The following is a 14061-nucleotide window of genomic DNA, read 5'->3' on the forward strand; positions in this document are numbered from 1 at the left end:
GACAAGAGGGAGCCCTCAGCTGCACTCAATGTTCAGGGTACTTTGCTTGTAAGAAAGAATTGATAAATCACCAGGCCAGTAAACGAGGTTGTGGCCCAACGCGCTGTAATACCATTTATGAAAAAGACGTGTCTAAGGACACTCCACTCTTCTCTTGCCCCCATTGTGACAATCGTTACAAGAGTGAATCGAGGCTAGAAACACACATGGCATGTCACAATACAAAGGGGTTCTCTTGTCAATATTGTGGCAAAATGTTTGCCAAGAAAAGCCAATTATGCAGCCATATATATCAACATACAAGGAAGCAGTATCTGTGTGACACATGTGGTAAGGATTACGGAAGCTCAAGTTGTTTGAAAATACACATGCGAGTTCACACAGGAGAACGACCATACCACTGTGCACAATGTGACAAACGTTTTCCCTCCAAGGGTAGTCTGAAACTACATCAGAACACACATACAGGAGAGCGGCTATATGCATGCACTTTGTGTCATGCACGCTGTACCACTAACCTCAGATTAAAAAATCATATGATCGTCCACACAAAGGAGAAGGCTTTTAAGTGTGTTTGTGGAAAGGCATTTACATCTAAATCTTGTTTTAAAACTCATCAGAACAAATGTTCATGTTGAGTTTTTTTGTCTTGTCTGGGATGGGCATTTTCTTGACTGTCAGTTATCGTGTGGGGCAGATTTGATTTATAATATACATTTCTATAAATTGTTGAAATAAATAAATAATAAGCATCAGAGCAAGTGTGTGCAGCTCTCTTTCTATCTCTTTAGTTTCACCCGCCAGCCTGCACCTCTCCAAGCTACGGTGTGTGTTTTTTAATGCAGAATTGATTTATAACATCACTGGCTCACAACTGTAGATGGATGTGCTGGATTTCAGTTGAGTGTTAAAGATCCGACCCTGTTTATGTCAGCTGCGCACACTCACCTGTACACCTATCAGATTAAAAGACCCAAAATCAGATTAAAAGACCCGAACTACCCACTGTACATACTTTGTGTTTTGTCCCCCGCCCCCACCGGTGGTGTATGTCCCCACCTGTCCTACCCGCTGTACATACCTTATGTTTTGTTGTATTGTTCTTCCCATGATGGATGTATGTTTATCTTGTAGATAGTAATAGTTATTTGTCTGTATTATCTTGTAGATAGTACTAGTTTTTTTTGTCTGTCTTACATGTAACGATGAATTTGAGAATCAAGGACCCCAATTGAAATAAGCCAGTGGCTTTCTTGGGTTTTTATCCTGTTAGTTGACCTTGTATGTAATATGTACTTTCATGTACCTACTTCTGCAAATCTTCTAATAAAGTTTTCAATCAATCAAAAAAAACCTGTCAACAGTCCAAGCTGGGGGCCGTTCCACTAAGCGAGATTAACTCTGATCCAAGCGATTAACTCTGATCCAGGTTTAAATAAGCTTGCTGTCGGTTCCATCAATGTGGCTCAAATAATTCGCTGCTTGGTTGCTATGCAACATATCCTTCTGAGTAATTCTGGTCCCGAGCAGACTTACAGGCTGGCTAAGGTCATGCGTGCGTCAAAAAAGGCTCACAGGCGGAAACTACATCCCGAACGACAGTTCCTCAAGTGTCTTTTAGGAAATATTAGTTCCCACTTCACACGAGATAGATATATAGATAGTTTGACTGTGTGATAGATAGATAATTTGATAATTTGAAAGTGTGATCGATCGATAGATAGATAACCTGATATTTTGAAAGTGTGATAGATAGATCGATAGATAAATAAATTAAAAAGTGTAAAAAATAAAATAAAATAGGTATGTGTATCAACTTGCATTGCTTTTGTCCCAGCGGTCTACCTGGCGCCAAGTGGTTAAGGCAACCAGCTAGAGTTCCGAAGGTTGCGAGTTGAGACTTGATTTTAGTTTTTTTTTTTTTTACATTTAACCGAAACCTTCATGCAAAGGCTTCAAACACCATTGTAATCGTGTCAGTTCTTGTAAATTAGCCTGCACCATAATTTTATAGCCTACATACTTTTTTAGATTAGATTCAGACAACGAAATGCAGTAAAAAGTGTGTCTGAAGAGGGATTCGAACCACCGATTTAAAATGACGAATAAAAACTATGGCAGCGGTCGATACCACTAGGCCATTGTGACGATATGACGGCTTGTAGCCTGCTGCTGATATCACCACAGTAGTAAATATTAATTTATTAAAATATGAACATATAACAATAACTGGGGCTAGTATGACCTACGCATTTAATCGGTCAGCAATTTCTTGCCAAACCATTTCCCTCGCCTTGTTAATTGCGGCAGTATTGCACTATTTTACATCTTATTTTTCCGTCTTCATAAAGATCAATAATTCGGAATGCTGCGCAAATGTAGAACCCCTGCAGAGTGGAGTATCTTCATTTCGACAGATCGACTCTTCGGGGCTCTTTATGTCGGCGTGCACGCGCCCATATCGAGGATTTGTAAGCCGGTGTTCTGTGAACACTCATAACACAAGCCTGATCCTTGTTTGAGGAATCACCTGAGGCTTGAATTCCAATCCTGAGTTGCCTGATCGCCTGATTTATTTCAATCGCCGATATACTAATCCACTTTAGTGGAACGACCCCCAGATCTCGTGTGTATTGTGAAATTCTTTGCTTCGATTAAAGACCTTCCACATAATAAAGAGCATAAGCAGGCTTCCTTCTTTTGGGGTACTGCTCTGTGCTGTGGGATTGGTCAGAGGACAATGAATACTGAGGGACACTTCCCGGACACCGTAGGAGTTACCTGTAAGAGTTAGCTAACTCCAGAAGGTGGCAGTAATGCAACATCAAGGATGCAAGCCTGCCGTTAAACCTAAACGAAGAAGAATCTTCTGCAAACACAAGTTATTTGCACACGGACATTACAACCGTTGTAGCAGCTTCGGTTTTTAATACGTTAATTTAGAATACATTAGATCACACGGGACAGCAGGCTGGGAAGACAACATGCTAAAACATTTAATGGACGCTGGTAAATGGTTTTGACTTTGGCTTTGAATCAGCTTTCTTACCTAACGAGCTACGCTAGCTAGCTAGACCAGAGATGTGTTGCTAGTTAGCTTGCGTAGCTACATGGCATCTTGGCCCCTTGTTTTGGTGTAGGGTTTTACATGTCCCTTGTTTTGGTGTAGGGTTTTACATGTCCCTTGTTTTGGTGTAGGGTTTTACATGTCCCTTGTTTTGGTGTAGGGTTTTACATGTCCCTTGTTTTGGTGTAGGGTTTTACATGTCCCTTGTTTTGGTGGAGGGTTTTACATGTCCCTTGTTTTGGTGGAGGGTTTTACATGTCCCTTGTTTTGGTGGAGGGTTTTACATGTCCCTTTGTTTTGGTGTAGGGTTTTACATGTCCCTTGTTTTGGTGTAGGGTTTTACATGTCCCTTGTTTTGGTGGAGGGTTTTACATGTCCCTTGTTTTGGTGGAGGGTTTTACATGTCCCTTGTTTTGGTGGAGGGTTTTACATGTCCAGTGTTTCCCCTACCATTGCCTTGGGGGGGCGGGCCGCCCTCCCAACGGAACCCCCCGCCCCCCCAAGAAAGAGGAATTATTACTGACGGAGACACCAAACATCTGACAAGCAGGCTAAAATATGCACGTTTTTTAAACGCACCGAACCCGAATCTGGCGAGTGGCAAGCCCATAGGCTCGTTGGTAACGTTAGTCCGCCGTAGTCTCGCATAGCCAAACCTATCTCCACACTTGAGAATAATACAGGATTTTGCGCTAGTGTGCGCGCGTGACGCGAGACTTTTTGCCGGCTGTGATGTCTGCAGATTGAAAGTAAGCAAGTTGAAACGTTAGCAAATATAATTGCTGAGTGTTCTGACAGAGAAAGTTGGTTAAAATTGGTCGTTATTATCGTGACTAGAAAGTGACTGACTATAGTTCCATAGTGTAAATAGTGTCAAAGAACTAGCAAGCTAGCTAGCTAGCTCAGAGGTGATGAGATGAGCTAGTCTCCTTGCACACTTGCCAGCTAAAGAGCTAACTGGAGGCACTTTATTATTTTACTTAAAGTAGATATACTATCTTTCTTATTCTGCTAGAGTTGGGCTTCATGGTAATACCATAATGGCATATTTACAGTACATGGACAGTTGATTGAAGCATTGGAAATGTCCGTTTTTTATAGTTGGACATGCACGTTTTTTTCAGGTGAGAGAGTAAAGTCAAAATGACATTATCTGACTGGATTGCCCACAGCAATCCAATATTCAATTATAATTATGTTATAAATTGATATGGATATTGGATTATAAATACTCTGGCTGTTTTGTTTACCTTTTGGTTGACAGCAAAAGGGAGAGAGGAGGATAGGGAGGGAGAGAAGGAGAGAGAGCAGGATGGTGTCGGCTCGGCACACCAGAGAGAGAGAGAGCAAGAACCAGGTGAGAAAGTGGACAGGTAGTCAAGACCACATAAGTAAGTAGCCTTGAGAACCAATGGTTCTGGAGCCTAATGGCCCATAGGGCAGGATCCTATCTCCTGTTTCCGTAGCGTGAGGCGGCTTAATGTACAAGTACACCCCTGGACATGACGCTGGTATGAGGCAGAGTCTTACCCCCTGGGGGTGGGGGGGTCCATGCCACGGTCCATGCCACCCCCCCAAGGCAGCAAACCTAGGGGAAACACTGATGTCCCTTGTAGGGTAGGGTTTTACATGTCCCTTGGCCACACAAGGAATACCCAAGCTCCTAACAAATTAGCCATGATCATCATATAGAACATCTCTGATGATACACCTCTTTGGACCACAATTGTAGCTAGCAGTTCTTGAAAGAGTGAGCCAAGTGTAAACAATTGAGCAAATAGCCTCCATGTTCACATGTGAATAGATTGAGATACCTACTACCTCAGCATAAACTAAGCAATGAGCACCTACTACATTGTTTAAGTTGTTTTGTCACTGGGAACCTTCTAAACAATTGGTGTGCAAACTCAAATCATGTTTTAAAAGTAAAAAAAAAGTAATAAAATCCTGATTTTATTGAATGTCATTCCTGTGTCATTATTAGTGGATAGGACCATTTATTCATATGTCTCGTTGCAGTGGAGTGTTGGCTCTCAAGCTAAATGAATGTGTTTTCTCCAGGTCCCTCTCTTCCTTTGGCGTCTCTAAGCCTGTTTGTTCCACCATTGCGGCTGGTGTCGTCTGCTCTATGGCAAGTTGTTCAGAAGAGAGTCATAAAGGAATACGGGTTACTGGAGGAGTTTGTCACTACAGTGTTGGAGATAGTCCCTGATCTGATGAGCCACAGAGACCGAGTCCAACTCATCATGGGGCTGAATGCAAGGGTAAGAATTGGGTTCAAGCCTGGTCTCTTTCCACAACTACTGTCTTACAATACGGTGTCAGCTCCACTGAGCTACGGGAATATTATTTCCCCTGTTCCTACTTGAATATTGCCCACTCACATTTCGCTGCTCTAAATGCCATTCAACACACTAACTATTAGGGGTGTAACGGATCACCTAACTCACGGATCGGATCGTGTCACGGTTTTTGAGTCACGGATCGGATCATTTTTCGGATCAACACAAAACATAAAAATAAAAGGCTTTTTCCTCGAATTCTGTAAAAACACCACTTTTACTGTGTAAAACCCAACAACATTCAAGATGTCAAAACTGGTATATATATATATATATGTGTGTGTGTATATACATAACATATTCTACACTCAAACATTAGGCTACATATTAAACAGAAACACACATTCAACTTAAATGATGCAGTAGGAGAGAGGGAGGAGGCACCTGGTTGCAGCAGTGAATCACAGGGCTCTTTAAAGCAGACAAATAAACGTGTTTTATGCCACTTTTAACTAAATAATAAAGTGAAACCTTACTTTATACATGGTATGAAAAAATTGGCTACATTATCAGAAGTTGTCAAGCTGCCTTTTTCGTGCCTCCCGTCAACACAAATGCGACAAATGTGTGGCCATGCTCGTACGACTTTCTCGTTGCACAACGCTTAAACACCGTAACTTTTTTATCGACCACACTTCCAATGACACTGTCCGTCATTGTTATAATTGACAGAGAAGCCAAAGTGCTCCCATACATGGGATTTAAATGACGAGGGAGGCATTTCGAGTTCTTCTCTGTCGCCAACATTAGCAGCACTCGCCATGATACACTTGGGCTGCGTTCGTAAATTTGCTCTGAGAGCGCCAGAGAGCACACTGGGTCCGACGTCATAGAGGGACCAAGTAATTTGATTGGACAAGAGGCGTTCCATGAATGCTGATCAGATTCCAGAGCGAATTTACGAACGCAGCCTTGTTGTTCTGGATTTTTTTTTTCATTATCAACCTATCATTGCGCTTTAGAGTAAAACAAAGCACGCAACTGTTGCATCTATCTTTTCATGGCAACTCTACATTGTGATTTACAAGGGATATTAACTAATATTAAGTAATATTATTACTTGGTTACATTTTGCAATTGATCCGCGGTACACATGCGTGCCGAACCGTGGGGGGCGATCCGTACGGATTACGGATTATCCGTGATCCGTTACACCCCTACTAACTATACAGATATCTTGGCCAGCAAGACATGGGGAAAGCCAGCACAGATAGTCTAAGCTTCCTGTTACTAAACTCATATGATTTTTTGCTCAATCAGTGACAAATAGATACTGGCTTTTGCCTAATTTGGTAGAATTATAAGTCAATTGAACTTTTCTATTCCATCAGCTGGTTCTGGAGTTGTGTCGTTCTGATCATCCTGTCGACCCTCAGACCATCCAGCTACACCTGAACAGGATGATCACCTCTCATAGGGAGGAGACGGAGGTGAGTGTTACTCAAGTGCTGTGACTTGGCTGGTGTTAAAACCTGTCTTATTATAATCTAGCTCCATTTATTGACGGTGTTAAACATATTTGTTATAGACGTGTGATGCAGAGGTGGAGGCATCAGTATTAAACTTCTGTAAGCTGATTCCAACCTTACTGGAAGACCCGGTTGAGAAGGAACACTTCTTCCAGGTCAGTGTTCTGTGTTGATTTCATTCAGTGCGATGCTTTCAAACCTGATATTTCACTTTCAACATTACTTATTTACAAATGTACCTTCCTAGAAAGTCTTTCCAGAGGAATTTGGCCTCAAGTATGACTCAGCACTACAGAGTCTGGTGTGGGAGTTCCTCTCCAGGTTGGAGAAGCTTCTTCCAACACCAACCTTTGAACAGGTAAACTGTAATACATTTTTTAATCATCTCAAAAAAAAAAAGAATAATAAATCATATTATATAGGGATGCACCGAACATTCGGCCACCGAATGTATTCGGCCGAATATCGCAAAATAAAGCACATTCGGTATTCGGCCGAATGTGTGAAAACACTGAATGTTTACCACCGAATAGTGGCCGTGTTTTGATGACGCAATACAATTAAATATAACTCTCAACAGGCGCGCGGCGCGAGGCGACGCGCTTTCAAAACTGGCTGCGTTCGTAAATTCACTCAGGAAATCCGATCAGCACTCGTGGAATGCCTCTCGTCCAATCAAATGACTCGGTTTCTCTATGACGTCGGGCCCAGTGTGCGCTCCAGCGCTCTCAGAGCGACTTTACGAACGCAACCTTACACTCATCTAGCTAGTTAGCTTAGCAGTCGTAGCTCAATTTAAAATTGGAGTGAGAAGCAGAGTTGTTGCCTTGTTGAAAACATATTCAGACTCCCAGCTGTTCTACACGAGTTTATGACATGCAGCTGTATCATGCGGTGGTTTCTATGCAAACCAGAGACTATAAAAACAAAAGATATTCATTCTGAAATAACATGAACTATTATCCTTACACTCAGGTGGACTCAATTCAACTTGTTGAATGACTTGTTGAAGACATTTAGCATTTGACCTAATTTTAAGAGTGACAAAGGGTCTGAATACTTATGTACATGAGGTATTTCTGTATTTACATTTTAATACATTTGCAAACATTAAAAAACGTTTTTACTTAGATTATGGGGTACTGTGTGTGGATTGATGGCAAATCTATTCAAAAATGTGAAAAAAGTGAAGGGGTCTAAATACTTTCTGAAGCCTATGTAGAGACAAATCATGAATATCATTAACTTGAACCCTGGAAAGCAGTAGAGATTAAATCCCACGATAATTAGTTATAATAAGTTATATATAAAAGTTCTTTTTTTTCAATCTCAATTTCTTTCTTTGAGAAGCATGAATAAAAAGCAAAATGTATTTAGTTTATGCAATGATAAAATTAAAAACTGCCGATACACATTCGGTATTCGGTATTCGGCCAAGTGTTTCCTTAAATTCGGCTTCGGCCTCGGCCAAGAATTTTCATTTCGGTGCATCCCATATATTATAGATAGTAATCTTACTGTCTCATAGTCAAAGAGACAATTCCTTTTCAAACAATTTTGTCTCTGTTAGACTGCATCGTGGTTGATACAGTTCCCCCCTGTCCTCGAGGAGTATGTGAAGTCTGTGTATCAGCCCGAGTGTCTGAAGACCCTTCTCCAACACCATAACAACGGATATGGAGGTTTGGACATCAATGGTAGGTTATGGATGACTTTGATAAAGAATGTTATCTATTGAAACATAATTATGACATGGACAAATATGAATGAGTCCCATAAATAAAATAAAAAAGTTGAAATTAACTTTTCCTCTCCTGTCCTCAGCTTCATCCTCTGTAGATGAATATATCCTTCGCTCGCTGTCTCTCTCTCCAATAGAGACAGTTGAAAACTCAGCTGACCCGCAGAGCCAAACAGAACCAATGCAGGGATTTATGAACGTTCTAAGCCCTGTCTCATCTGACAATGAGTCAGAAATGCCAACTTTGTTTGAGTCCAACCACATGGAGAACAAGCTGTGGATGAATTTGGATAAAAGTGTTGAGGTTGAACTTGTCTTTGAAGAGGGAGCATGTATTGATGAAGAAACTACTCAGAGAAACGTTCAAATCACGAATGAACCTTTAGACAACCATAAAACTGACAATGGTCTGGAAATCAGAACAGAACCGGACAGCAGCCAACAGGATGTCCCTGACATTTCTACTCTGTCTACATACTGTCTTCTTCATCAGCCCACAGTGCTGCTCCACAGAATTGCCATCACTGATATGAAGTTGCCGGTGCAGGAGGCCTCTCTAAAATTGAGTTTAAGAAGAAAGAGGCTGCAGGCTAAGAAAGTGGGACGCCCAAAACAGGTCACATCACAAAATGGTATGTTAAGAAATTACCCACATTACACAACGTACAACTCAACCGTATATATACACTTAAGAAGTTTGCAGAACCAGTATTGTCTGTTATTGGATCTTTTGATCTGTCTGTAAACACTTGTACGTACTCTATGTATTTACTTTGTGTGTACCTATACACTTTCCTTCCTTGCCTAAACTTGAAGTAACTCTAAATCTACCACCATTGGTTCTAGTACCCACACTGGGGTTGTATGTATTAGTTGTAATGTAGTTAATCAGAGAAATTACATTTGACTACCTCTTTAATTTGCATTGTGACAGTTCCTAGGTTTGACATAATAATTTGACATATACAGTTGAGGTGCATGGACTTGGATCAAAACAATTCATGCGTTTCAGCTAACCAGTGTATCGCTCACCATGTGATCCATACTTGTTCTCCCTGGCTTTCAGTATTTTGATCTTCATCTCTTTTCATCTTTACCACCAGGTGGAGCTCCTTGTGCACGCCATGTCTGCTCTCACTGCCCATTCTCTCATACGGAGGAGATGAAGCTGCACCGCCACATTGAGAAGGTTCACCCAGTAGAGCATAGCGATCTTATGGCCATGGGGCAGATCAGAGGAGAACCCCCTGACAGTGTACCTCAGTATTCATTGCTATCTGACCAATCCCACAGCACAGAGCAATCCCTCAAAAGAAGCAAACGTGCCAAAATATGCTCCTTATGTGGAAAGTCTTTCATCAAAGCAAAGGATTTTACAATACACATGAGATCTCACATTGAGCAGGGCTTTTACCAGTGCACCCAGTGTGGAGAAGGCTTTGATCATAATGAGGACCTAGAGAAACACCAGCAGAATGAGTGTGAGGAGGCAGTCCATAACCAGAGTTCAATGAAGGCTCAAACGGAAGAGGATAATATGTCTATAACATCTGTGGAGGATTGGACAGAAATATCTGAGGCCAGTTCCAATGATTTTCCTACTGAAAAACGTTCTTACACACGTTCTTACAAACCACAATCCAAATGCTGTGTCTGTTCGAAGACTTTCTGTACTCCATTTTACATGAGACGTCACCTGAAATCCCAACATGGTGAGCTCCCTTACCATTGCCTAGATTGTGGAGAAGGTTTCGAGAACAAACATGTTTTTCTGAAACATAAAGACGTGTGTTTACAGGCAAACATTCTTTTCTCTTGCGGTGAGTGTGGTGAGACCTTTCTCCCTGAACCAAATGACAATGATGAGGTGAATCAACAGCAGCTTCCAAGGTACCCTCATCCAGAGGCCAGCAGTCTCTTAGTGTCAGTGGAAAATGGGACGGAGACACTAAATTCCTCCAGCACTGCACCCCCGAAACCAACAATCTTAAATGTATCTCTTCCCAAAGTAGATCGTTACTTAACATGCCTTTTGTGTAATGAAACATTTGAACGTTCATCTAAAATGAGAGAGCATATTATACTCAAACATGATGCTCCTCTTTACATGTTGTGTTTGGAAAAAAACATTCCATACTCCGGAAAGTGTCCTGTGTGCAGAAAAAAAACATCCCAGTCTATGCAGAACCAGAATACCACCTCTGAGGAGGTGAATATTGAAAGACAGCAGCCAGACCTGTCATTGGCTGCTGGGGAAAATGAAATGGAGATCCTGCAGTCCTGCGACACTGACATGAAGTTCTCAGATGATTTGCAACAACCCCAGCCAAATGAGTGTGAGGAAATTGACTTTCAGAGACAACACTATGATTTGAGGGAGGGGGTCAGTCCAAACCTTCATAGAGAGGATGATCCTGAAGACGGCAAGACGTCTCTGGCCGCAAGGGAGACCGATATTCCCCAGCCTCACAGTACCTCACCTCAGATTCCAACAACCTCCAATAGTCCCGGAACACAGTCAACGCTAGCTGATGTGGTTCTACCTACATGGACCGGAGAATGTCCTATCTGCCACAAGACATTCAGAAGGAATAAGCTTTTGAATTATCATATGAGACGTCACGGACAACAGGGAGCCCTCAGCTGCACTCAATGTTCAGGGTACTTTGCTTGTAAGAGAGAATTGATAAATCACCAGGCCAGTAAACGAGGTTGTGGCCCAACGCGCTGTAATACCATTTATGAAAAAGACGTGTCTAAGGACACTCCACTCTTCTCTTGCCCCCATTGTGACAATCGTTACAAGAGTGAATCGAGGCTAGAAACACACATGGCATGTCACAATACAAAGGGGTTCTCTTGTAAATATTGTGGCAAAATGTTTGCCAAGAAAAGTCAATTATCCAGCCATATATATAAACATACAAGGAAGCAGTATCTGTGTGACACATGTGGTAAGGATTACGGAAGCTCAAGTGGTTTGAAAATACACATGCGAGTTCACACAGGAGAACGGCCATACCACTGTGCACAATGTGACAAACGTTTTCCCTCCAAGGGTAGTCTGAAACTACATCAGAACACACATACAGGAGAGCGGCTATATGCATGCACTTTGTGTCATGCACGCTGTACCACTAACCTCAGATTAAAAAATCATATGATCGTCCACACAAAGGAGAAGGCTTTTAAGTGTGTTTGTGGAAAGGCATTTACATCTAAATCTTATTTTAAAACTCATCAGAACAAATGTTCATGGTGAGTTTTTTTTATCTTGTCTGGGATGGGCATTTTCTTGACTGTCAGTTATCGTGTGGGGCAGATTTGATTTATAATATACATTTCTATAAATTGTTGAAATAAATAAATAATCAGCATCAGAGCAAGTGTGTGCAGCTCTCTTTCTATCTCTTTAGTTTCACCCGCCAGCCTGCACCTCTCCAAGCTACGGTGTGTGTGTTTTTGAATGCAGAATTGATTTATAACATCACTGGCTCACAACTGTAGATGGATGTGCTGGATTTCAGTTGAGTGTTAAAGACCTGACCCTGTTTATGTCAGCAACGCACACTCACCTGTACACCTGTCAACAGTCCAAGCTGGTGGAGATGGTGTAATCATGTCATCATGGACCAGAATCTCAAAGGAATGTTTCCAACATCTTTTGTTGTCAATGCCACAAAGAATTTAAGCTGTTTTGAGAGCAAAGGGAGGCCCTACCAGTATTGGTATAGTGCTCCTAATAAAGTGTTCGGTGAGTGTATATGACCATGTCATTATTGTCACTGTTATCTTTTTGTCTAGTTTATGTCGAATTTGTTATAAACTGCAGCGTCATAATAATCCCACTAAATGCTCACTCATCATTTCACCAGGACATCGTGCCCGACTGTAGTGTTCTATCTTCTTAAGCACCACTCTCTTCGCTTAAACATTAGATACTCAGCGTTTTGTTTTAAAACAGCAATAGCATTGTAGATCCACATTATTTCGCTGCAATGCTATTCTACAAATAGTCAACTGTTTTATCTTCAGACATGCATTTTTAGCCTTTAGACTTTGGGTGGTTTAAGTCAGTAAGTCATACTTCTTATCCTGTTTTTATTTTCTTAGCTTGCATTAGTCTCTACAGCCAGTCCTCACTTGGTCTTTGCTTTTACTGTTTGTAAGTCCATAGCTGTCACTTTCATCCTCGTTTTTTGTTTCATCCTTGTCTTTTTATTTTCTCCATTTGTTTTTTTCCTGTGAAATGCATTATATGAATACATTTGAGTAGCCTATTTGTTAGTAATGAGTGATTTACACTTACATTAAAAAATGTGCCACAATCCCCTGCAATATTCTTCTGTTGGTATTCACTCTGGTCGTTTTGAGTTTCTTGGTGGATTGGATGATTGCACTCTCCCACAGTAATAAGGAAAAAAACAACACATATTGGCCATTTTTACACTTTATTCATTTTACACTGTCAGGGACCCCAGTAGCGTGTGGAAGATCCATACGCAGTCACAACAGCTTGGCACCTCCTCCTCATGCTGGTCACCAGCCTGGTCACACACTGCTGTGGGACGGCATCCCATTCCTCAACAAGGATTTGCCCAAGTCAGCCAACATGGTTGCGTTGGTCACTCTGGCACGTACAGCACCCAAGCTGATCCCACAAGTGCTCAATTGGGTTGAGGTCTGGACTCACGGCAGGCCATTCCATCCTCTCCACTCCCAAATTCTGGAGGTAGGGCCTACTCTGTGATGATCCTGGCTCTATGGGGGCGAGCGTTGTCATCCTGGAGGATGGAGTTAGGTCCCAGATTCTGGAGATATGGGATCGCCACTGGCTCCAGAATATCACACCTGCCAGCACTTGAAGCTCAAAACGAGAGTGAATACCAACAGATGAATATTGCAGGGGATTTGGGTCATTTTTGGGGGGCCGCTACCCACACGGTTAGCTGTGTTGCTCATTCCACGAATGCATGATCCTCGTTGTAAAGGTGACTAATCAGGCTTTCCAACGATATAAAATACAATACCAATTGGTATTATTAAAGGGCGGGGAATAATCGACCGAAATAACGTTTCCGAACTTTTTTTTAGGAGTTTAAATACAATATATCGTAATGCATATTTACATACAGTAAATATAACATTAAATTAGATTATAGTCACAGATTGCCATTGTCCTATTTTGAGTATAATTTGTTTATCTGTACATCTCTCTGTTAACCGAGTGATGGGCCATACTAATGTATCTTTACTCAATTTATTCAGTCCAAAAATGAAATTACTTCAATAACTGACCGTGGAGAAAATGCTGGTACGTTTTTTTCATTTCATGAATGGAGAAAAAAGCCCTATTGATTGAATCAGCCAATTGGCAGCGAGCTCACCTGATTGCAGCTCTGCGCCGCAACAAGGGGTCACTTCGAACGCGCGGAGGAGAAA

Source organism: Nansenia antarctica (genome assembly GCF_963989245.1).
Source record: "Nansenia antarctica genome assembly, chromosome: 4".
In the NCBI taxonomy this organism is placed as follows: Eukaryota; Metazoa; Chordata; class Actinopteri; order Argentiniformes; family Microstomatidae; genus Nansenia; species Nansenia antarctica.